The sequence below is a fragment of the Leucoraja erinacea genome, chromosome 15, assembly GCF_028641065.1.
Source record: "Leucoraja erinacea ecotype New England chromosome 15, Leri_hhj_1, whole genome shotgun sequence".
Taxonomy (NCBI): Eukaryota; Metazoa; Chordata; class Chondrichthyes; order Rajiformes; family Rajidae; genus Leucoraja; species Leucoraja erinaceus.
Window position 1 is genome coordinate 12,423,680 of NC_073391.1, and position 24,285 is coordinate 12,447,964.

At 41.7% G+C, this 24,285-nt stretch overlaps 1 long non-coding RNA gene across 2 annotated transcripts; it reads left to right on the top strand.

Annotated features, from left to right (window-relative positions):
- The first annotated feature begins 5,196 nt into the window (after nt 1–5,196).
- Nucleotides 5,197–16,885, top strand: LOC129703949 (uncharacterized). Of its 2 annotated transcripts, none has more exons than XR_008724652.1 (3): nt 5,197–6,941; nt 13,425–13,718; nt 14,427–16,885. It is a non-coding gene; the product is annotated as an uncharacterized LOC129703949 (long non-coding RNA). The 2 variants fall into 2 exon arrangements; XR_008724653.1 differs by lacking the exon at nt 5,197–6,941 and adding an exon at nt 8,799–10,794.
- Nucleotides 16,886–24,285: the final 7,400 nt, after the last annotated feature.

Below are 24,285 nucleotides of genomic sequence, written 5' to 3' on the forward strand. Positions count from 1 at the left end.
GTGCTGGCTCGAAGGGCCGAATGACCTACTCCTGCATCTATTTTCTATGTTTATATGTTTCTAAGTCACCATGTTTGACCAACAACGTGTTTTATTTCAGACTCTATCATTTGTAGTAGTTTTACGTAACTCTGGGAACTTCACTCGCCCCCCTGCAGGAACTATACATCAGGAGGTGCAACTCCAGAGCCAATAAAATCATGGGAGACCCCTTCCACCCATGCAACGGACTGTTCCAGCTGCTACGGTCAGGCAAACGCCTCCATTGCTATGCTGTGAGAATGGAGAGGTTGAGAAGGAGTTTCTTCCCAGAGGCCATTCGGACTGTAAACTCCTATCTCACCAGGGACTACCTTTACTGAACGTTTTTCCTTCCAATATTTAATATGTAAAAGAATATGTGTGTGTTTATGATTGTGTTTATAGTTTGTTTGGTTGTTTGTTTGTTTGTCTTTTTGCACAAAGTCCACGAGCATTGCCACTTTTCATTTCACTGCACATCTCGTATGTGTATGTGACGAATAAACTTGACTTGACTTGACTTGACTTGTTGCCTGCAGCAGAATGGTTCTCATTGTGCTATTTACGGGTATCATTCATTACTTTCAGGGCAGTAACTGATTAATTTCTTCTTGTTGCTGTTACAATTCTCAAAGTTTTTGGTTATTTATAGATCAGTTTCAACTTTCAAAATACAAGGGAAGTGATAGAGCCGGTGGTGGCTTCTCATTCAAAGACTAGGATGTTCAGGATTTAATTCTCTTCCCTGAGCTTCAGGGGAGAAGGGTGTGAAGTATTTGTTGCGTTGCCATTAGTCAAACCTACCACATGTTGCAGCCTTACCACAATTCAAGAGCAAGGCAAGGCGTACATTCTCAATGCCAATCAAGGTGTCCATGAGGTGGAACTTTCATCTTTCATGGCACCATCCAAGATAACAGTATTTGCCTTGTTACACACTTTGAAAACTGTTGTTACATTGGGACGTCAATGGTGACCTTTATTCTTTTGAAGAAAGGTCACCATTGACGTCCCAATGGAACTTAGTTTTTACTCTCTTCTCAGAAACCAAAAGGTGGAACACACACGTGACTTTGCTGGATTATAAGGCTGTAAGGATTGAAGGAAACTTCCACATGCCACTGATCATCTGTAAACCCTCTCAATGAAACAAAATTAATTTTGTTTCAATGTCAGACAGGAGATTCCACCCCTTGGCTTTCTGCTGGTATGGCTCCAGCCAGTGAATCATTCAGCACAGCCCCTGATATTGTGTCTTGAATCACAATGCCTTTATTCTGCAATGGCCTGGCTCCAATTGACCAACTGCAACAAACCAAAGAGTTACTACTAGGGGCACGTAACGTGGCTCATGGCACTTGAATCCTTCCTACAATCAAAACCGTGCTGTCACGTACATCTGAAAGAGCAGTTGATTGGATCATGAAGCAATCCGCTCACTATAGGATTGATAGCCCCGAAGAACTCAGTATCGCAGGTCTGGAAGTCTGCTTGCACTTCACGACCACACCATTGTCACCAGGAACAACAGGAGGAATAAAGGGGTAGTGGAAGGCAGATCATCACCATCAGCAAAATCTATGGAGAACTAGATGAGTACAATTTGTTTATTTATTCATATGAGTAGCATATCGTAGACTAGGCCAATGTTTATTAGCCATTTCAGAGAGCAATAACACTGGTTGAACTGATGGCACATTTAGGGCAGACCAGCTTTCTGACTTCCTAAATGATTTTGGAGGTTGAATTGACCTGATCTGGAACTTAGATGTCTGATATGGAATCAGTTTGGCCTGGCAGGTGGACAGGCAATTGCAAAGGGCATTGGCACGGTGAAAGTCCGAGTGTCGTCAAGCATTTCTCTGTAAATAGCAATCAGCCCACTTCCATTGTCCACCTGTCATAGAAATCTATGCAGCAGAGCCCATAAGCTGTATTGGACTCAGATGAGAACTTTGATGCTCTCTGGCAAGTTGGCCCTAATATGAGCACTGGCTGCAACCCACGAGCTCATTACTGTTCCCTCTCTTGCTCTCTGTCCCTAATTGTTTGCCATACTAGACTGCAACAGAGATTATTTGTCAGTGATTGTCATGTAATCTGTTTCACTGAATTGCTATTACAGCTAGAGATGGTGGTAACCACCTGGTTAAGTTGCTGAACGAGTAATCCAAAGGCCTGGGCTAAAAATCCAGCAAACCAAATCTGAATCCCGTAATAGAAGACAGACACAAAATGCTGGAGTAACTCAGCGGGATGGGCAACACATCTGGAGAAAAGGAATGGGTGATGTTTCAGGTCTAGACCCATCTTCAGACCCGAAACGTCAGCCATTCCTTTTCTCCAGAGATGCTGCCTGTCCTGCTGAGTTACTCCAGCAATTTGTGTCTACCTTTGGATCATATAATGGTGCTTGTAGACTTTAAAGTCAGTTGATAATCTGATATTAAAAGCAAAGTGTTAGTTATGAATTAGTTACAAAATTACTACATTGACATAAAAGTTTGTTTGGATCACAAATGGTCTTTATAGGAACACATCCTTACGTGGTCTGACCAATACTCGTGCTGGCATATCACTGCCCAGCAGACTGCTGATTCACTGTAGCGTTCTTTATTCTCAGATCTGTACACACACAGTTATGTACTCATTGTATTTCAAAGAAATCTGTTTGGGCCGTGTGCTGTTTTGCCATGAACCAGATGCAACCCGTTGCCCATTGCCAGTGCTCTTGCAGCACTGAGTCATTCACGGCTTACAGTGGAGCGAATGCCTGTGAGAGCCAGTGATGGGTGGACTGAGGCAATCAGCATTACCACTTGCTGTTGAGATATGAAGCTTGGGTTGTGGATCATTGCCGGGGAATGACTATACACATGATGATAGATCAGCCACATCCTACGAAGATCGACACAAAAAGCTGGAGTATCTCAGTGGGACGGGCAGCATCTCTGGAGAGAAGGAATGGGTGATGTTTCGGGTCGAGACCCTTCTTCGGATTTCAACCCTTCTCCACATCCTACGAACTCTATCACGGATGTGATGGACGGTGCGGTCTTTGCCTCTCTGGGTTTAGCTGCACAGTTCAAAAACCAGGGACCAACATTGAACTTCTCATCATGAAGAGCTCTCTGGTCCAGAGAAAGCTTTGCAGCCAAACAATGAGAGGGGGGAAAGAGCAGCTTCCATCACATCCAGCAGGAAATGTTGGGAGAGGCAGTAAAATCTGTCCAGACTGTTCACACATGTAGAAGGTGCTGTCATTCCTAGCCTGAGACCACATGTCAGCATTGAAAGGCCGCAATCGTCTCCTTGGCCTGTCCAACACTGAACGTTCAAGGCAGCCTCTTCACATCAAGCCATGGCTATTCAGTGCTGCAAGAGTACCAGTAGACTGTAGGATTCTTGGCAACCAGGGCACTGACCCAGCAGTGTTCAGCTGCAGGCAGATCAGGATTTCATGCAATGTTCCCTGCATAGCCATCAGTAACCCATCTTATACATAATGGCCCCATTTAGCACTGATTCCATTTACGTTCTCCTTCCCGGGAACGCATCTTGAGCACTAAATGAGTTACTCATGTATACTGTATGTCTCAAGACCCTCAGTTGCATAGTTAACTCTGAAATGGCCTGGCCAAGATTTTCTGGGCAGAGGCAATTTGGGAAGGGTAATAAATGTTTCCTTTGTCAAAAATAATGCTAACAGTGAAATATGTTCCAAGAGGTGAGTCTAAGGGCTGTTGAATTGCTCAGTGTTTAAGGGTGCGGTATAGGTTAGGCATGTGTCATGATTGGGAGAGATTTGGTTGTGGGTGAAAGGTCACTCATCCATGCCCACACTGCAATAGAGACTCTGGCTCCAGGGTCAGCTGCTTCAGCCCTCTCAAGGCCCACAGAAAGGACCTTGCCCGCACCAGGACAATCACACTCGACTGAATGATTGCCAATGAGGTGAAGACTGCTGAGTAACATATGATACTTCTTTGGATGAATGGTACAGGCAACAGAATCAAAGGTCAAATCCTGACCTTGATTGCTGGTGTTTGGGGCCACTGAGATTATTACAACACCATGTCCAGTTTGTTGAGGCTTAATTTCTGGTACAGGTGCACAACCTTTTATCCGAAAGCCTTGGGACCAGACACTTCTCGGATTTCGGAATTTTTCGGATTTCGGAATGGAAGATTTTTAGCGTAGATTAGATAGGTAGCGCGGGCGGCTTGAAAAGTCTGGAGCGGCTGCCTCCTCCCCGGAGACCGGGGAATCATGGATCATTTAAATGTAGTCTCCTGGTGAACATAGAGGATATTTTGTCCCCTACCTTTCCGAATGCCTTTCCGGGTCGCCGTGCCTAAGCTTTACGCTTTCGCTGACTCCCAACATCGTGGAGCTGGGGCTGTTGGAGTCCGGCTAAGAGCGGTGCCGGTTGGAGCTAGACCCCAAACAAAAATCCCTGGCCCCGCAGCCCCAGCTCCACGATGTTTCGGCGGCGGCGCAGCGCTGGCGGGGAGTCAATGCCTCTCCGGGTCGCCGCATAATTCGGACACTGTGGCCGCCGACTCCCAAGAGCAGAAGCTCGCGTGCGAGTATTAATTGGAGAATTAAAGTTTCCCCCCACCCCTCATAAAAGCCCTCCAAACAACTGACTAACATTTAGAATGATTTACAGATGTTTAGTGCTCCCCGATCTCCGGATGAACAGTACAGACCTGGGTTTACCGTGGGTCGTTTGGGTCAAGTTTGGGCCAAACGCGAGCTTTGGTGTGCAGACACTGGAAATAACGGGTTTAGAACTGGGGGCCCCAGGTTCTTCCCCTATTGAACAAGCATCAGGTGGATCTTACTCCTTACACATATTGTCCTCTTTCCGAATGCTTTCAATGTCCCCTCTTTACCTGTGTGTGTGCTTCTGTTTTTACAAACAAAAACGCAATAGTTGTCTGCATTTAGAATTCCACTCATTATAGACCTCTGCATATTTAGTGATGGGTGAAACATTTTTTCAAAGTTGCACATATTGCAAAAATGCTGTGTTTTAAACGCACTAGAATTTAGCCTCTAATTCTGATGTGAAAATTTTTTTAAAATGCTGAATCCACTTTAATCAAAGTTTAAAACACTTTTATCCATTCTTTGCAGAAACAGATGAGGTTAGAATTCATTGAAGGGAAGTGACCAAATGAATTTAATTATGCAGCCAAGGACAGATTATGTATTTTATTCTGATCTTGGATATGTTGGTCTTATAAACCTCCTCCAAAAGGATGCGGATTCCTAAATTGTGATGTCATTCCAACTGTTGTGATTATTATAACAGGAGTAATTTTGCAAAATTAGAATTCAATTGAAATGATGCTGTGAAAATTAGCTTTCATTGGGAAAAAAAACATGTTGGGTTCAAATGTTTTAGAGGGGGGGGAAGAGAGAGAGATAATGATAGATCGTCAAAAGAATGAGATTTCCTGAAAACTACACTCTTACAACTAACCTCATAGATTCCCTCGCTTCATATGTGAATGGGAAATTACTGACAGAAACTTCATTCGAAGAGAATGAGTATTATAATCATTGCTACGCTGTAGAATGGGTAGCATTTATATTGCTCCTTTTGTAAAATGTGTCTTCTAGTAACTGGAAGGCAGTTCTTTGATGAGACCTGGGGATTGCATTTGTGTTTTGGTATTGTTTATTTTGTTATAAATTAGTTCAATTGAGCTTTTATTTTGGTTGGGAGGGTGAAGGGAACCACTTAACAGGGGAAAAAACACAGTTAAAGAAGGGGAATAAAACAAAAACTGAGAGGTTTGTCCAGAGGCCAAAAGAATTCAGAAACAGGAAAAGGGAGGGTAACTCATTTGCAATTCCTGCCCTTAAATTTTCTGTGAATTTTTGCTACAGGCAAGATGCTAATTATCAAAACCTATGAGAGTAATAATAAATAAGCTCAGAAAGACTTTGCAAAAAATGTGAATGATAAATTGGGGTTGGGAGGATAAATAGTATAGAATCCATTTTAGTATGACTTTGGAAATATTTGGCAAATACTTTTCTTAGTGCAAACAAATGAGAACTTTAGCCCTGGAATTCTATGGCAAAAGCAGCAAGAAGCTCCTTTGCTAAGCTTTACCCCTGAGATTTGCACCCATTTCAAACAGCTCGGAATCAATGTAGATTGTTTATTTGCCTGCTAAACAATGTCTTGCAATTGCAAATAATGGGTAACTTTAAAAAAAACTTGAAGAGGGTTATTAATACTGATTGCAATAAAAAAAGGTTTTGTTATAAGAAGTGTATGGATTTTGATTAGTATTTGGGTTTAATTTTCTGTGCAATGATTATATTACCCTTGAAGTGATACAATACACGATGTAATAACTGTAAGACTGTATTAGAGCTGAGTTAATAAAAGAAATCAAGTACAGAATAAACTGCCATATAAATTTGTGAGGATGATTATTTTCTTGGAATGCTCACCCCATATTTCTTTGTGTTAGGCTGACTGTTAAATTCATACTGATGGCAGGCTAAAACAAAAATCCATAGATGTATATGTTTATTAATTGAATAGAACTGCTGGGATGTGTGGCGGAGCCTTCAAGAAATGGGAAAATGTTTATTTTGATAAAATCATATTAGTTACTGGGAATATTTGATCAGTTAATACTCAGTAAAATATAGAAGCCTAATGCCTTTCCAATCTTTCCTTTAGCACCCAACTGTGATCCAATGTGCAGCATTCAGTGGATCAAGTTGCTATGCTGCAGCTGCCTTCTGCACACCACAGTGAAACGTATGCTGTATAGTTCCAGCTTAACCTTGTCTGACAGCCAAATAGTTCATGACTTCTTCCTTCACATGCTGTTCACTGTGAATTTGCTGGATGTGTAATCTTTATTATTTCAATTGTAACAACAAGGGTAATTAATTAATTCAGCTATTTTGGTGATCTCGCATCAATCAATTAGATCTGTACTTCAAATCTATTTACACTTTTACAAGGCCCTCGGGAAGGGATTTTGCAAGTACACAAATCAAAATGGGTGCAGGAGTAGTCTACCAAACCCTCTAGCTTGCCCTGCCAAACAATGGCTGGTCTATGCTGGCCTCAATTCCTTTCCTGTGCCAATTTCGCACAGCCCTCAATTACTTGAGTTTTCACATGTTTATCTACCTTCATCTTATCTACCCCCATCTGTTGCCTCCACCAACTAGGGCAAAGAATTCCAGAGTTTCACTGCCTCTGTTTTAAATGACTGGGAAGCTAAGTGCCCTTGTTCCCGACTCTCCCACTGATGAATACATCTCCACATCAACACTGATAAGCCCCCCTATCTTCTTATATGTTCAGATAAGATCACCCCTCATTCTTCTAATTTCGTGTTCATTTTCTAGGTCTGTACAAGTAAATGAGAGTCTTCAAGGTAGGACATAAATCTTTATTACATTACTTCAATGCTGGCAGCAAGACAACTCTAAATGGCTACACACAGAGAATAAACTATATACAAGACATCTCCCTTGGTCCTGTGCAGCACCACCTGCTGCTCGGGAGGAGCAATGGGTCCTCCCATCCCACAATCCCCCAAACATCACATTCCCCCTTTCCAGTTTGAACGTCTCCATTTAGCTGGACCTTGCTTCACTCTTTTCTTTTCCTGCCTTTTTTTTTGCGTTTCACAAGTCTTGCTAAAGGCTCAGAGTCTACAGAGTTTTCCTCAGTGTTCTCTTATGAAGAGTTATCAGTATTTGCTTTATCTGTATGCTGTTCTTTCTCCACTTGACTGTAGTTTTTCTCGGCCAGTCATCAGCGTTTTGGATGCGAACGCGATTGGTTCTTCCTTGCCGTTCGGCGCCGTTTGTGAGATTACAGCTCCATGACCATATGGCGATGCATAGGCAGTCAGCGAGATCGGCTTTGATGGGTCATAGTGGACCAAACGCATCTTCTGGGCGAGCATCTCCTTCAACCTGGTTTCTAGCATTGTGGACGTGTCTGACAAACTGTATGCACCTCCTGAGGGAGCTTCGACGCCGTTTAGCCGGCCATTTTGTGCAGTTCTTTACTCAGCGGCTCGACCATCTTAGCACACTGCAGCACATTCTTCAATGAGGCGTCCAATTCCTTGAGAATCGCCTGCTGGATGAATGCGTGCCTGCAGCCCATGACCAGTCTATCCCGCAACGCATTGTCTTGGCACTTTTCGCTGCATTGAGTTTTAAAATGCCTTTGCCTTGGTGCGAAGTTTGGCAAGAAATTTGGTTATCGATTGCCCTTCCTGTTGCACTGTCCTGTAGAAATCAAAGCGAGCTGCGAGAAAATGTTGACTTTCTTCGAAATGCAGCTGCAAAGCCGTTGTGATTTCAGCATATGAGGCTTCAGTTACTTCTTTTGTAAGTAAAGTTTGAAGCGGTGCAAAAGTTTCTGGAGACATTGATGAACACAAGAGAGCCTTCTTCCTCTGGTCAGTCATAATCGCCATACTTTCAAAATAAAACTCAGCGCACATTAAATACGATGACCACCTTTCTCGCTCAGGATCGAAACGATCAAATTGCTGAGACATGGTAGTTTGAGTTCACTACAGAACTCAAAAAATATATATATTTTTTTAAAATAGGCTCTTATCTGGGTCTTTGGATGCAATCCGAAGAATCCCACTTCTGACATCACTTTCGTGTTTGTCTTCTATGTCTGCATAAGTACTTGAGAGTCTTCAAGGTACAACAGAAATCTTTATTACATTACTTCAATTATGGCAGCAAGATAACTCTAAATGGCTGCACACAGAGAATAAACTATATACTGTGCAGCGCCACTTGCAGAACGGGAGGAGCAACGGGTCCTCCCACCCCACACAGTCCACCAAACATCACATCTAATTCCAAGAAATTCAGACAAAAAAAACTCTTCTCTCTCCGCTGTTCCTAGGATAGAAAAAGGATGTATCCTACTTGATTTTACTCCTAAGCAGCCTGTCTCTAATTTCAACATTGCAATATCTTATTTGGGGTTTCCTTACGAGAAGAAATTAATTCTGTGCATTTCCTTGACTGTCCCCATTCACCATTCGAAACGTAGCAAGTATTAACTCATAATTCAACCTTGAAACTCAAAGAAATACAAAACTAACTAATGAGACATACTCTTAATCTAACCACTTGAAACTTGGAATAATGTTGATGAATTCATACGTGAGCCTCTGCCTGGCCAATAAATCCTGCCTGACTGATGCATAGTGCTGAACGAGATACTCCAGATGTGGCCTGGTAAAAGCTAGATGTAAAAAAAGAGTATTCTATTCATTATTGGTTGCTTTTAGTTATTAGTTACATGGGCACAGAAATCCCTTTGTGCATCATTGTTTCTTGACCCTCACAATTAGGAAAACATTTTGAATTGTTGTTCTTTAATCCTAACATAGCAAACTTCACATTCCCCACACCAAAATTTGAATGACACTATTTTTCTTAATGGTGTAATGGTCGGTCATTCGTGACTTCCTATATGTATTTGGACAACGTGATTGACTAATATCCTTTAGAGAAGAAAATCTGTCATTGATTTTGTCATTATCAATTTGGTCTCCAACCTACATGTGTGATTGATTCCACCCATTGGACCTGACTTAGCAAGGCCACTTCATGGAAATTAGAGTTGGTCAGTACATGATGCGCTTGCCAGCAGCACTCTGATCCCATCAAAGGATTTTTTAAATGGCACAACTACCTTCAAACTGTGAGGACATTTCTGCTGGAGACACAAGAGACTGCATGTGTTGAAATATTGAGCAAAACACAACGTGCTGGAGTACTTCAGTGGGTCAGACAGCATCTGGGGAAGGGATGGATAGATGACGTTTCAGGCTGGGACCCTTCTTCAGACTGATTAGAGTGGCGGGGAGAGAGGTGTAAGCGGGACAAAGCCCAGCAAGTGATAGGTGGATACAGGTGGGGAGGAGGATTTGATTGGAGGATGGATCGAGGTGACGTTTAAAGGGCATCTGATGAGGAGTGAAATGTAAAGCCAGAGGGAGAGATATGGGTGAGAGGGGCATGTCCATTCTCTCCACAGATGTCCTGACTTGCTGAGTTCCTCCAGTGCTTTGTTTTGCAATAGAAACTTCTGCACATCATTTGCTATCTTCCTGCTGATTACTTCTTTCTGTTCCTTTTCGTTGTAGTGAAATAGTTCCCTCATATAGGACCTTCCATTAAGCAGGTTCATCTCCTATAGGTGTTTACATCGCCTTTACATTTACAGAAAACAATTTAGATCCTCATTGTTTATTTATTTATTTGGCTTATTAGCTTTCTTTGCTGCCTCTCTCACATTCTGCTGTATTATAAATTTGTGTTCTCTCTCTTATCCTTCCCTTTCTTTTTGCATCACAAAAACAAATTCTATTTAAGGATTGTTGACTTGAAACTTTGAGTCTTGTTTCTTTGTCTCCAAATGCCACCTGGCAAGTTAAGCATTTTCAGTTTTCCATGTTTAAATTGGAGATATGATAATTATCTAATATGGTAATCTGACTAGTTTAATTTGTTTTAGAGAAATAGGATAAAAACAGGCCCTTCGGCCCACCGAGTCCTAGTCATCCATTGATCACCTGTTCACACTAACTCTGTCATCCCACTTTCTCATCCATTCCCTGCACATTAGGGGACGTTCACAGAGGCAAATTAACCTGCAAACCCTCACGCCTTGGAATGTGGGAGGAAACCCACAAGGTCACGGGACGTGCAAACTCCACACAGACAACGCCTGAGGTCAGGATTGAACCAAGGTCTCTGGGCATGTGAGGCGGCAGCTCTATCAGCTGCGCCACTGTGCTGCCTCGATGAGTAGTGTAAAATTAAATTATTTCTAAATGGTCTGTTTTCCTCAAAAAAACTAAACTTCTGAATGCGTTATTGCTTATTTCATTGTTTCATGGGTTTGTTTTTAGTAAGTTTGAAAAAATTCCTTCAAGTTGTCAGCTCTGATGCAATTTTAAAACCTTATTTCCATTTGCCCATGTGCTGAGATTGATATACTGTGTGGATACTTCCATTTTATTTATTGTTGTCATTTCAGGGTTCCTGCAATGTGTAGTCTAAATCTAATAATGATAAGTTATACTTTTTTTTTGCTAGTTCATTGCCAAATAAATAAGGATTTATGTATTATAAGCATTGCTCAAGTGTTTAAATATTTAACACCAATATTCTTAATAACAGCATAGAGGGCTGCAGCAGATCAACAAATTATTGTAAATCTAGGTAGCTCGTTGCAAGTGAGATGTAGAATCAGTGATGTTATGGTTCGGAACTTATTTTGGAAAAGATTACATAACCTATGGTGCAATATCTCAGAAAGTTCATAAAAATGTCAACATTATGGATAATTTATTTATTTAATATTAGTTATGACCCATGTAAGTTCTACAATATTTTACACTGAAGTATGACATCATCTAACAGCCTCTATGAACACCAAGGATAAGTGTGATAATAAATTTATATTATTTTAAATGACTGGAAATTAAAATGAGTAACACTTTCACTGGGAATCCGATCTGCTGTCCGAGCAATAACGAATTGATCTGAAGTCGGAGATATAATTCAGTCTGATTTAAATAAGCAAGAAAGTTCATCAGAATGACAGCTGTGATTTCCCTGCTATCATGCGTTTGAGTTTCAGTCTAGAAACATAGAAAATGTAGAAACATAGAAAAATAGGTGCAGGAGTAGGCCATTCGGCCCTTTGAGCCAGCACTGCCATTCAATATGATCATCGCTGATCATCTAAAATCTGCACCCTGTTCATGCTTTTTCCCCATATCCATTGATTCCTTTAACCCTAAGAGCTAAATCTAACTCTTTCTTGAAAACATCCAGTGAATTGGCCTCCACAACCTTCTGTGGCAAAGAATTCCACTCTGTGTATAATCTTACACACTCTCTCTCCAAGACTGAGGAAGGAGCTTTAATCTCCAGTGGAGCAAGCGGTGGGGATGAATGGGTCAGGAGAAAGGGTGAGTTGGGTAGTGAGGGGTAGATGTATGGTGTGTTTGCTAAATCCTCTTTAATGCAGCCAAACCAGGAACATATTTTCGGCTTTTTTTTTAACCAATTGCCCCTAGAAATCGGGTTGATGACGCACACCACTCCAGTTCAGCTTCCCGTAATAAAGGAACGACTTTTTAAGGTTTTTAAAGCTTGGCTTTGGTATGCTTGTTGAAGAAGCCACAGCTGACAACAGATGTGCTGCTTTTTCACTGTGGCTGCTTGGGCTGGTGGGGGCCGAGGGGAGGGAGTAATCCATTGGTGATACAAAGGGGGGCGGGTGGGGAATGGCTGTAAGTTTCCTTGGAAATGAGCTGCGGAAGCCCCATCTATTGATTCAATGCCTCAACCTGTGTAGTAACCTTTCCAGATCAAGGAACGTAAAAACGACGTTACATATACCTTGATGTGAATATTGCTTCAGACCCTCATTCTTTCCTATTATGCCTCACTATTGTGTTTCACTCTTCTCACGACATCACTCGCCACAGGAGTATCCAACTTTCTTGCTCTACATTCGATCTCAAGTCCCTAATTCCTGGCATAAATTCTATGCAATACAAGATTTGTCCCTCAATGCCACATTAGTCAAATGGTTTCTTCCATCCATTCAATGCACGCTATTATACTTTCAAATTGGTCTCCACCTTCTGTCGTTGTAAAGATAGAGAGCGCAGGAAATAAATAGAGGGCACAGCACATAAATCGGAGGCAAGAAGTGGAATTCTCCAGCAATTCTCACTTTTAACAGTATTGTGTGCAGTTTTGGTCTCCTGTCTTGAGGAAGGACATTCTTGCTATTGAGCGAGTGCAACGTAGGTTCACCAAGTAAATTCCCGGGATGGCGGAACTGACATATGACGGAAGAATGGATCAACTGGACATATATTCACTGGAATTTAGAAGGATGAGAGGATATCTTATTGAAACATATAAAATTATCAAGAGATTGGACAGGCTAGATGCAGGAAAAATGTTCCTGATTGTGGGGGAGTCTAGAACCAGGGGTCACAGTTTAAGAATAAGGGGTAGGCCATTTAGGACTGAGATGAGGAGAAACATTTTCACCCAGAGAGTTGTGAATCTGTGGAATTCTCTGCCACAGAAGCAAGTGGAGGCCAATTCATTGGATGTTTTCTTAGGGCTAACAGAATGAAGGGATATGGGGAGAAAGCAGGAACAGGGTACTGATTTTGGATAATCAGCCATGATCATATTGAATGGCAGTGCTGGCTTGAAGGTCTGAATTGCCTACTCATGCACCTATTTTCTTTGTTTCTATGTTAACACCTCCCTAAGTAGTTCTGGGGTCTCACAGCTACATAGTAACACAATTCTTCCATGTATTTCAGATAATACGAGTTAACCTGGACTAGTGACTGAGCTGTATGCAAAAATGAAGTTTACTTTACTTGGTACAGGTGACAATAAAGTAGCATTGAACCATCATGGTTGTACGTTCATATTCAAACTCCATCTCTAACACCAGCAACAATGACAAGATGGCATACAGGAAGGAGAAAGAGAACTTTGTAACATGACGTCAGGTCAATAACCGCTCCCTCACTGTCGGCAAGTGAAGGAGCTCGATATTGACCAGATACCGTGGAGGAGTACATGCCCCAATCACTATCAATTGTTCCAAGGTGGAAATGGCGTCAGTGTTGCCTTTCGGTCGCGAGGTGGGCCCCCGGTGGGGGTCCCTCTACGCAGGGATTCTCCCCCTCTACATTGGGGACCTGGGGTGGAGGGTATTGCACCGAGGTGTTCCCTGCAACCTGTTTCTCTCGCGGTTCACAGACTCGCCAGCCGCCTGCCACTTTTGCAGGCTGGAAGAGTCTGTGTACCACGTGTACATGGAGTGCGTGAGGCTGCAGCCACTGTTTGAATATCTAAAGGGGCTGCTCCTTGCCTTCTGGCTGCATTTTTCACCCACCATCCTCATCTTTGGACACCCTGTGCGTAGGGGAGAGGATAGGGCTGAAGATGTCCTGGTTGGGTTGCTCCTGGGCCTGGCAAAGCTGGCCATCCGCGAGTCACGGCGCCAGGCGGTGGAGGGCTCTACCCGGGCCAGCTGCCTGCCCCTTTTCCGGGGTTACGTCCGTGCTCGGGTGGGATTAGAAAGGGAATACGCCCTGTCCACAGGCACCCTGAGGGAGTTCAGGGACCGCTGGGCACCGCAGGGTGTTGAATGTATCCTCAATAAGGATTGTATCATAATTGTATAATAGTTTATTATGGATATATGTTTGTATTGTATTTATGGTGGTGGGTTCTGGCTTGTTTTATTGTCGTGTAAATATTATTTTTTAATAATTGAATAAATTTTTTGATTTAAAAAAAAAAAAAAAAAGGTGGAAATGGCTGAGAACTTCAAGTTTTTTGGCTTTAATATTATCAATGATCTATTGTGAACCAACCACATTGATGAGACCACCAAGAAGGCACAGCAACGCCTGTGTTTCTAGGCGAGACTGAGGAAATGTGGCATGTCTCTAATGATTTTCACAGACTTCTGCAGATGCGCCATCGAAAGCATGGTGTTGGGTGGCATCACAGGTTGGTTTGGGAACAGCTCTGCCCTAGGCCACAATAAACTGTCTATGGAATTGATGTACTACAATGCTGAGAACTATATTCTGCACTCTGTATCTTCCTGTTTGTACTTGACTTGACTTGATTGTATTATCTGATTGGATAAGATGCTGAGCAAAACTTCTCACTATACCTTGCTACACATGACAATAATAAACCTAACCAGTCCTTGCCTTTCCAAATGTGATTTGATCCTGTCTCAAGATCCCCTCCAATAACTTGCCCATGATGGATGTAAGGTTTACTGATATGTGGTTTCCAGAATTTTCCTTGCAAAATGTCTTAAATAGAGGCACATTTAGCAACCCTGCAGTCTTCCGACACCTCACTGTGGTTATAGATGATATACATATCACTGCCAGGGCCCCAGTGATTTCTTCCTGAGCTTCCTACAAGATCCTAGAGCACACTTGATCATGTCCTGAGTATTTATCTACCTTAAGCCATTTAAGGCTGACAATGGCCTGTGTTCTTTATCAACGTTACATTTTTGCACACCTTCCAGTCAATGTTCTATATCTCTCTACATCAGTGTCTATATCTCTCGTTTCCCTTTCCCGTGACTGTCAGTCTGAAGAAGGGTCTCAACCCAAAACGTCACCCATTCCTTCTCTCCAGAGATGCTGCCTGTCCCGCTGAGTTACACCAGCTTTTTGTGTCTATCTTCGGTTTAAACCAGCATCTGCTGTTCCTTCCCTCACCTTAAAGCTACCAGCTCCTCCTCTTCTGCAATGTGGATTCTCTTTGACATCACTAATAACTTCCTTGAGTTCCCAGCACCCATGCCTTTCTCAATGGTAAATACAAACAAGGAATATGTTTTTATCACTTTGCCCCTCTCCTGTGCCTTCACATATATAGATGACCTGGTTGATCTTTAAGAAGCCCTGTTCTCTGCCTACTTACTTTTTGCTCTTAATCTACATAGAATCTCTTAGCTTTGGCAGTTCAAAGATAATCTATCTCCTTATTTCCTACTTCAATGTGTTCCTTTCTCCCCTGCACTCTTCCTCCTACTGCTTAATCCCAGCTGCCTATAACTAACAAACGCCCCATTTGTCTTTACCAGAGCCTCAATACCATTTGAGGGTTCCCTATTCCTGCCAGTCTTGCCATTCACTCTAACAGGAATATCTTTGCCCTGACCTCCTGCTATCTCACTTTTTAATAGTCTCCCACTTGCCAGTTGCACTGTGGCGCAGCGGTAGAATTGCTGCCTTGCAGCGCCGGAGAACCGGGTTCGATCCCAGCTACGGGTGCTGTTTGTACGGAGTTTGTACGTTCTCCCCGTGACCTGCGTGGGTTTTCTCCAAGATCTTCGACTTCCTCCCACACTCAAAAAACCATATAACCATATAACAATTACAGCACGGAAACAGGCCATCTCGGCCCTACAAGTCCGTGCCGGACAATTTTTTTCCCTTAGTCCCACCTGCCTGCACTCATACCATAACCCTCCATTCCCTTCTCATCCATATGCCTATCCAATTTATTTTTAAATGATACCATCGAACCTGCCTCCACCACTTCCACTGGAAGCTCATTCCACACCGCTACCACTCTGAGTAAAGAAGTTCCCCCTCATGTTACCCCTAAACTTCTGTCCCTTAATTCTGGTCATGTCCTCTTGTTTGAATCTTCCCTATTCTCAAAGGGAAAAGCTTGTCCACATCAACTCTGTCTATCCCTCTCATCATTTTAAAGACCTCTATCAAGTCCCCCCTTAACCTTCTGTGCTCCAGAGAATAAAGACCTAACTTATTCAACCTTTCTCTGTAACTTAGTTGTTGAAACCCAGGCAACATTCTAGTAAATCTCCTCTGTACTCTCTCTATTTTGTTGACATCCTTCCTATAATTGGGCTACCAAAATTGTACACCATACTCCAGATTTGGTCTCACCAATGCCTTGTACAATTTTAACATTACACCCCAGCTTCTATACTCAATGCTCTGATTTATAAAGGCTAGCATACCAAAAGCTTTCTTTACCACCCTATCTATATGAGATTCCACCTTCAAGGAACTATGCACAGTTATTCCCAGATCCCTCTGTTCAACTGTATTCTCCAATTCCCTACCATTTACCATGTACGTTCTATTTTGATTTGTCCTGCCAAGGTGTATATAACCATGCCAAGGTGTATATACAGGTACAGGTTTGTTGGTTAGTTGGCTTGGTAAATGTGAAATTGTTCCCTAGTGTGTGTAGGATAGTGTTAATGTGCGGGGATCGTTGTTTGGTGCGAACACAGTGGGCCGATGAGGCCTGTTTCTTGAAAATGAAAATTTATCTTTACCTGCAAAAGGCCTTCCCCGATCAACTTCTGAAAATGTCTTGCCTAATGCTGTAAAAAAATTGTTGCTCCAATTGAGAACTTCAGCTCTCTGGACCAGACCAATCCTTTCTCAAAAGTAATAAAAATCTAATTATGATCACTGGACCCAAAGTGCCCCCACTAACACCTCACTCTTTGCCGAAGGGGAGATGTGGACTTGTGCGTCTTCTCTGGCAGGGTTGCCCACAGTTTAATTGAAAGAAATGTTCCTGAACGCTCATAATAAATTCTATCCCATTCATACTCATAGCACCCTGATGTGGGATTTGACAATTGGCAAGTTAAAATCTGCCACTACTTCAACCTTATGATTAATCAAGCTATCTGTGATCTCCTTATGTATTTCCACCTGTTGCTCCCACAAACTATTCGGGGACCTATATCTACCACAGTCCCATCAAGGTGACAGCGCCTTCTTATTTCTTAGTTTCACCCATATAGCATCAATGGATGATCTCTTAGAACCATCCTCTCTAAGCATCAAGACTAAAATCTAATTTAAGGCATCCAGAGTAGTTCTAATTGTTGTAATTCTTTACTAAATGGCATTGCTTAAAGGTACTAGGGCTAAAATTAGGTCTGCAGTTATGCACTCAGCCTTTCATCACATTAAACTGAGGTTATTCTCGATCACATAAATATAAATATCAGAGATGGTTGTCTCTTAACTGCCCTCTGTAATAATCCAGCAAACTACTTTATTTGGGGGAAATCGGGTTAATAGTAAATAGTCTAGCCTACACAACACCCACAATCCATGAAAAAAGTGGGGGGAGGGGAAAGCTTTGATAATAGGTTATGATCAGACATAATATCGAAAGGTATATCATTAGGTTTTCATAAAGTGCAACAGAAAACAAAAGAGCCTTTCCGTGTATTTTTTAAGGATTTATACTATTTAAATTTGGTTATTGGTATTTCCATTTGAACTCTTGCTCTTCTTTTAATGTTAAGTGGATTTATTATAATTATCATTGGTGACCTCTTGTTTTAAAAAAAAATGATAGGATTACCCCATTCCTTCTATCCAGAGATCCAGCTGCATTACTCCAGCATTTTGTGTCTATCTTCGGTGTAAACCAGCACCTGTAGTTCCCTCCGACACATGGGATTACTTGTTGTGCAAGATCATATGGCCACTGCTTTCTGGAAAATAAAGGAATGGAGACATCGCAATAGTTCGTTCGGTATAAAAAGGCTAGTTATTGAGTGTTTCTGAGCAAGAACAGTGCCTGCTTTGGTTTATTATATAACACAAGGAAACAAAACTAACATTGTTTTGATGAGAAACGCCACTCATTACCTTTAAATAATTATTTAATTCAAAGAGATTTTAATTTAAAAATCAGATAAATTATTAAATTTTCTTCAGCAATAGAGTTCAAACAAAAGTCAATGCATTACTTCACAGGAAGATCTTCTCCTCTGTCACTTAACAGCGATAGATGAACTACTTTGTAATTGCTCTTGTAAAACCCTCTTGCGTTCAGTGAGGAGACAAATGAAGACCGTGTGCTGACTTTATGCTCACTGGCCATCAACATGTCACCAGGCAGTGGGTGAAACAAATGATGTCTTGTATCTGACACTCCTGATTTCACCATATCGAATGAATATTCCTTCTATAATTTATATATATATCGAACTGGATTAATGTGACCTTGTGGTCAGGCATATCCTGCAATATTAAGCTTTTGACATCTTTATAAACCATTCGAAAGTAAACTCGTCTCTCGCTCTGTGACTAAAACGTACAATACCTCTGACTGCCAGGAATTGAAACTAATAATATGATGTGACCATTGTTCCCCTCCATTTATTTCTCTTTTAATTTTGAATGCTCATATCAAATAATATTAATCATGCAGATCCAACCAAGTTACGCATACAGATGCATCATTTAGATTCACTGTCTGGCAGACTTTTCAAATGATTTGAATTATATTCTTGAATGATTTTTTGAATAAATATATTTATTTTCCAACCAGATAACATCAGAATTACCTTTTAAATAACAACATTACAGCAGATTGATTCTCTTCTGTAATCAGCTTGGAATAATTAACAATTGTACTTGACAGGATATCTGTCCATCTTATCCAATGGAATAAATGTATTTTTCGAAATTAGAGTATTTGTGGCACTTTGTTTCCAAGCATTTTTCACATGCATTTTTATCAATTCTTGTCTTATGGCCATAATTCATGTATAGCAATATTGTGAAGAGCTAAAAAATAGATGCAAATTAAAGAAGCCAACTAAATTTAAAATTTAGTTGGGATGTAGAAACCATTCCCATATTATTCTCGTGGTTAAGAGCATTAAGTGAAGTCCTTGTGGCAGCGAAGCCTTCAAAATCCCTGTCTATTATTCCGAATGAAAGTTGTACGGAACATTACTGAAAATGGACTGCCTCACTTACAATATTGTTACTGAAAATAGGGCCCAGAAATCTTAACTAAATTGGCCTGGAAAAGAACACAAGGATGTAATAAAACCTAAATTGTTTCACAGCTTAAAAGATTTGTGCTCAATATTAAAACCAGTGCAAGTACTTTAACTCAAAACTATTAGCAAAAATGATTGCCTGTGACTTTGCTATGTACATGTGCTTTGTTCCAATTCAGTAGTTATGGACATCCATAAAAGATTTTGCTGACCATTTCCCCACTGAGCCCTGCTGATTGGCCTCTGAAGTGAATTAATTTCCCACCAAGTTGTTATGGTTCCTGACTGAGTGATCTGATATCCAGCTGTGAATGAATGCTTCCTTTATCAAGATGTGCTTAGTGAGATGCCCTAAATCTGCATAAATAAAAGTACTTTACCAGCATGATTGGCTAATTTCTTGTGGCGCCATAGATATTCAATTAATCAATTGCACAAGCTGTTGGTTTCAATTTTTATAAACAAGTCATTATTAAATGTATTTTTCTTTGTTTACAGAGTTATTCCCATCTGGGTCTGTCGTCCTGTGGATATGTGTCCCTAAGGAAACTAGTAATAGTGGGCTGCTTCACCAATATCTCAGAGTTCACTCTGAATCTACTACATTATAGTTCTTGGCACGTTCAATGTTTTTAATATCAATAATGTAGAGGACTTTAATACTTGGCAACATTTGTGCACAATTAAATATCAAGGGTGGTAAAAAATATGGGGGCCTCAAACGAAACAACAATTATCTGTTGCTGAGTTAGAATCATAGAATTGAATTGCACAGAAGCAAGACCTTTCAGCCCATCTATCCATGGCAACATTTAAAAAAAAACATTGGGTCAGATACATAGATAGGATAGATTTAGAGGGATACAAGCCAAATGCAGGCAGGTGGGACTAGTGTAGATGGGGCATATTGGCTGGCATGGGCAAGTTGGGCCAAAGGGCCTGTTTCCATGCTGTGTAACTCTATAATTCTATAACCAAGATGACTATCCATACTAATCCCTTTTGCCCACTTTAGTCCTATTTCCCGCTACATCTTTCTTACTCAAGTACTTATCCAAACATCATCTAAACAATGTATTTGTTCGTGCATCTATTACTTCCACCAGCAGATCATTTCATATACTAACCACTCTCTGTGAAAAATGAACCGTCACAAAACCTATACATTTTCCCCCTCTTTTCTTAAATCTGCACCTTTTATTTCTAGACTCCCCTACACTGGGAGGATATTAATCTATTTTGTCTATATCCCTCTTAATTTTATAAACCTGTCGATAAGATCACCCCTCAGTCTCTTATGCTGCAGTAAAAATAAACCTGGCCATTCCCATTTCACCTTGTAACCACTCATCTTGGACGGCAAGGTGGCACAGTGGCAGAGTAACGGCTTCACAGTGCCAGAGACCTGGGTTCGATCCTGGCTACAGGTGCTGTCAGTATGGGAATTTGTATGTTCTCCCCGTGACCTACGTGGGTTTTCCCCAAGAACTTTGGTTTCCTCCCACACTCTAAAGACATACAGGTTTGCAGGTTAATTGGCTTGGTATAAATATACAAATTGTCCCTAGGGTAGGATAGTATTAATGTGCGGGATCGCTGGTCGGTGTGGGCTCGGTGAGTCGAAGGGTCTGTTTACGCGCTGTATCTCCAAGCTAAACTAACCTAAAACTAAATCAAGACCTTTCATTCCAGGTAACTTATTGGTGAATCTCTTATACCTTCTATTGCTACCACATCCGTCCTGTAGTGTGTGATCAAAACTGTATGCAATACTCCAAGTGAGGTCTAACCCCGCTCTGCTGATCGTTGAGCAGCCGGTGTTGGTTGGTTGGAGGGATCTCTTGGTCAATTTGCTGCTGGGCCTGGCCATGATGACCATTCGTGGGTCATGGCAGTGGCCGACTGCCTGCCCCTCGTTCGTGCCCATGTGTCCCTGGAGAGGGAAGCATGGGTAACCATGGGTATCTCGGTCGCTCCACGGGACCACCAGGCTCTGCAGGGACTTAAGTGCTTCTCAGTTGAAAGTTTTAGTTTGATATTCACATGTATCTTACTTATTTTAGATAGATGTCTCCTTTAGAGTTGTGTTTTCACTGTAATTTTGTAATTAAAAACTTTTGCACAAAAAATGTGTTCTATCTACTGTTTTGTACAGCTGCAACATGATAATGCTAGCTCTTGTGCTCAATCCTCAGCTTGTGAAGGCAAGCACACCAAATGTCTTTCACACTACCCTGTCCACCTGCTCAGTACTGAGCTTCTTTATGGAAGTCTATGATGTTACTGACTTCAACATCCTAAAAATGTACTCTGAGGAGCCACAATTAAAGCTTTATGATGTAACATTCATACTTCAGGCTCCCAGGAGGTAACCTTGTGTTTTTTGAGAAATTTGTAAAGATACTGCACAAAAAATAAAAACTGCACAGAACTATCAAAGTATTGATCAGAATATCTCATGCAATACAATATGGGGCATCACAGTGGCACAGCGGTAGAGTTGCTGCCTTACAGTGCCAGAGACCCGGGTTCAATCCTGACTATGGGTGCTGTACTGTACGGAGTTTGTACATTCTCCCAGTGCCGCATGGTGTCCCCACATGCTCCAGTTTCCTCCCACACTCCAAGGTATAGAGGTTTGTTGGTTTTATTTGGCTTCAGTAAAATTATTGTAAATTGTCGTAAGTGTGCGGGGATCGCTGGTCGGCACTGGCTTGTACTTGGGGCAAGGCAGATTAGGAATTTCATTAGGCAGGAGATAAGGAAAGTAGTTTGGCAGCAGTTATAATTGGGCAAGTCAGCAGATGACATGTGGGAGTTGCTTAAAGATCAGCTGATCAAAGTGCAGGGTCAGCATGTTCGAGTAAATAGAAGAGTTAAGGGTAGCAAGTAAGGGATGACCCTTGAATTCTTTGAGATAGGATCTACTCCCATTTGGAAGTGAATTTGCTAATTAGAGATAGCCAGCATGGCTTTGTTTGTGGCAGGCCATGTCTCACTAACTTGATGTGTTTTTTGAGGAGTTGACAAAGGAGATTGATGTAGGTAGGGTGTGGATGCTGTACACATGGATTTTAGTACGGCTATTGATAAGATCCCTCATGGAAGACTGATTCAGAAGATTAAGATGTATGTGATTCATGATGGCTTAGTGGTATGGGTTCAGAACTGGTCTGACCAGTGGAGCTCTGCATCTGTGCTGGGACCTCTTGCTGTTTGTGATCTATATTAATGACTTAAACATAAATGTAACACAAAAAACTGGAGTAATACAGCAGGTCAGTCAGCAACTCTGGAGAAAAGGGAAAGGTGACATTTTGAGTTGAAACCCTTCTTCAGACCGAGACTTAGATGTAGATGGGTTGGTGAGTAAGTTTACCGAAGACACCAAAATTGGAGGAGTTACAGACAGTGAGGAACACTGTAAGAATATACATCAAGATATAGACCTGCTGGAGAAATGGACAGAAATGACGGATGGAGTTTAACCCGAACAAGTGTGAGATGTTGCACTTTGTTCAATGTAAGCGGAGAGTATACAGTTTAATGGCAAGACCATTAACAGCATTGATATGCAGAAGGATCTTGGTCCATGTTCATAGCTGACTGAAGGTGGCAGAACAAGCAGATAGGTTTGCAAAGAGGGTGGATGGTTTGCTTGCCTTCATTGCTCGGGGTATTGAGTATAAGAGTCAGGAAGTCTTGATGCAGTTCTACAGGACTTTTGTTAGGCCACATTTGGAGTACTGCGTGTTGTTCTGGTATCTTATAGGAAAGCTTTGGAAAGGCTGCAGTGGAAGTTTATCAAAATGCTGCCTGGTTTAGAAGATTTCAGCTGCAGGGAGAGGATGGATAGACTTGGATTGTTTTCTCTGGAACATCAGAGGCTGAGGGGAAAATTGATAGAAGTATATCAAATTTTGAGAGGCATGGATAATGGACGGTCAGAACCTTGTTCCCAGGGTAGAAATGTCCAACACAAGAGGATATAGCTATGAGGTGAGAGGGATAAGGTTTAATGGGGATGTGGATGAGCACGTTTGTTACAAAGAGTGAGGGACTGGAACGCATAGTCGGGGGTGGTGGTAGAGACAGATACGATTGTGGCGTTTAAGGCACTTTTAGATAGGTGCAGGGAATAGGGGGGTATGGATCATGTACAGGCAGATGAGAACCGTTCAGCTAGGCATCATGCTCAGCACAACCATTGTGGGCCAAAAGGCCTGTTCTTGTGCTGTACTCTTCTATTCCAGATGACCATAACCCCCTGCATGAAAATCTGAATTGAACTGATCTCAAAATGTCTCCCTTCTCACCTTAATGCTCTGTGCTTTGGTTCTAGACCCCCCCTTCCCCCTCTGGCCTGGGATACAATACTCTGACTATCTATTTTGTCAATGCTCTTCATAGTTTTATAAACCTCCATCAGTTCAGCTTTCTACCTCCTACCTTCTAGTGAGAATAAATTAAGTATTTCAATCTCTCCTTACGACAACAGCCCGCAATTCCAGGAAACATCCTAGTGAGCCCTTCCCTACCTTCAGCTCTACTCTTAGGTCTATTGTGTTGGGCTGAAATCTGGATCATCTCCTATTACAGCTTAGAATCAAATCCTACATTGTGGAACAAAATATAACATTGTTTACAAAGATAAGGGTATTTATTTTTTCTTATTTGCGACAGGTGCTTGTCACATATAATAGAACTATGGGATTACTTTAGGAGATTTCTTTGAATCTGTCATGTCCTTTCTGATCCAGCAGGTTTGGGAGACAGCAATGACTGGGGGATATTCTCCTAAGGCGTCTGCATCGCTGTTTACCAAGACTGAA